Below are 1923 nucleotides of genomic sequence, written 5' to 3' on the forward strand. Positions count from 1 at the left end.
CATGGTTTAGAACTTCATTTGATTTACTAATACATCTGCTGTGCCTCCTGTTGGTTTCAAGTAAGAAGCTGAAGCATGTTCTGTCACACAAAAAGGAGTGCTATTCTGAGAGAGGATGTTGAAAATCCGAAGGGGGTTTCCTGTGTCATCTGAAGCTGAGAAAGGAGGATCCTGGCTTGGGTTTTTTAGTATCCAAGTACATTTTCTTCCACCCCCAAAGTTCACTAAAATAAAGTTGGGAAAGTGATTTTCCGGCCCCTTACAGATATATAAAAATATTTAACTTTCAAAAAATTCTAGTTGAAGTAGATATCTAAAGCAAAATGTATTTCATCTTATGCATTCAAATATATGTATTATCTGAAGACAAAAGAGAAGGTTGGCAGACTTAGCTATAGGGAAGCCTAGAAGCCCTGAGATTTAGGAAACTAAAAGGCAGGGATTTGAAGCTAGCCATTTAAATTACGGATAGGTGTTCCAAGAGGATGCCAAGGGAGTGACACCCAACACACAGAAATGTCCTTTCATATCAGAGGGCAAAGAGCAACAAAAGCAGAACTCCTCAATTAGACTGGTTAACATTCAGAGTAGGATGAGCACAACTGAAACTTGGAGAATCATAATACATACAGAACAACTGGGGAGTAGCCAGGGCAACATGGATCCTCAGAGAAAGAGCTGAGCAGGTATTTCTGTTGACAAGCACATTAGCAGATTCAGAACTGAGTGTACATGAGGGAGGAGGAAGGAAAAGTTGAGAGGACAAAAGTCACAGCTATTTCTTCCTTTAGGATATTCCTTTGAAGTTACCTTTGGAGATGAAGGCCCTGAACTGCAGTCTGATAGCATCAAAAGTGTCAAATTGAGATCCAAGGACTCCACAAGCTAGTACCGTTGTCCCCTCTCCAGATTTCACACCAATACTGAAACATCACCAGCCACAGTTCACACATGAACCAGAAGTCCTAACATCCCCAAACTTTTAACGTAAATCTTCAAATCACTCAACAATAACACTCGAAGATCACAGACTTTGCCCACCGCAGGCACGAATAACATACTGCTCTTCCACATTAGGCATTTCATTTAATAATGTCTTAGGTATAGTTGCTTTGGTTCCACATCACCTCAAAATAAATCCCAGACAAAGAAAGAAGTCAAAAATCAAATGTTATGGATGGAATTTGCTTAATTACTTCACCACAGCCTTTACTGTGCCAATTTTGCTCTATCCACTTAAATGTGTACAATACCTGAGGAGGGTTTATATACCCTAGTATTCTTATTCAGAATCCAGACGTGAAATTGTTTCTGGATGAGAATATAAGTCCCTTCTCTGACAGGGTGCTCTAGAGAATCAGAAGATGTCTTCATCAAACGGAGGCTGTAGGCTGCATCCTGATTAAATTTAACAATAATTGCCTGAAGATGATACTATTAAACAGAAAGTAGATCTACCCCAAATCGACTGGAAACATGCTTGTTTAGCACAGTGAGAAGAGACAATGCTCCCTACAGACTTTTGCTGGGCTCCTCCAGGCACGCTGCACCTATTTACACACATCGCTATATCTACTATAGATAGATCTATAATCTATTGATAATCTATAGATACACTGTACCTACTGTCATAAACAGAAGAGGTTGGGGATGTTCCATTGCTACAAATAAGTTACAGTGTTTATCTGTAGATAAAGTGAGGACTTAAAACCACATGTGGCGGGAATTCTGGGAAGATGGCCGACTGGTAGCAACCCTGGTCAGAGGCTCCTGAACAAAGGAAGAAAAACTGGTTGGAATCAGAAACAATGAAGTCAAAGACGGGGAGCTGAGCCCAGAAAGAAGTTCGGCAAGCTATAAATCCAAGGAAGATCATTTAAGAACATAAAATACAGGTACAAAGCGGGCCCCAGAACTGCTTAC

The sequence above is a fragment of the Otolemur garnettii genome, unplaced genomic scaffold (genome assembly GCF_000181295.1).
Source record: "Otolemur garnettii isolate 467f Iridium unplaced genomic scaffold, OtoGar3 scaffold00080, whole genome shotgun sequence".
NCBI classification, from domain to species: Eukaryota; Metazoa; Chordata; class Mammalia; order Primates; family Galagidae; genus Otolemur; species Otolemur garnettii.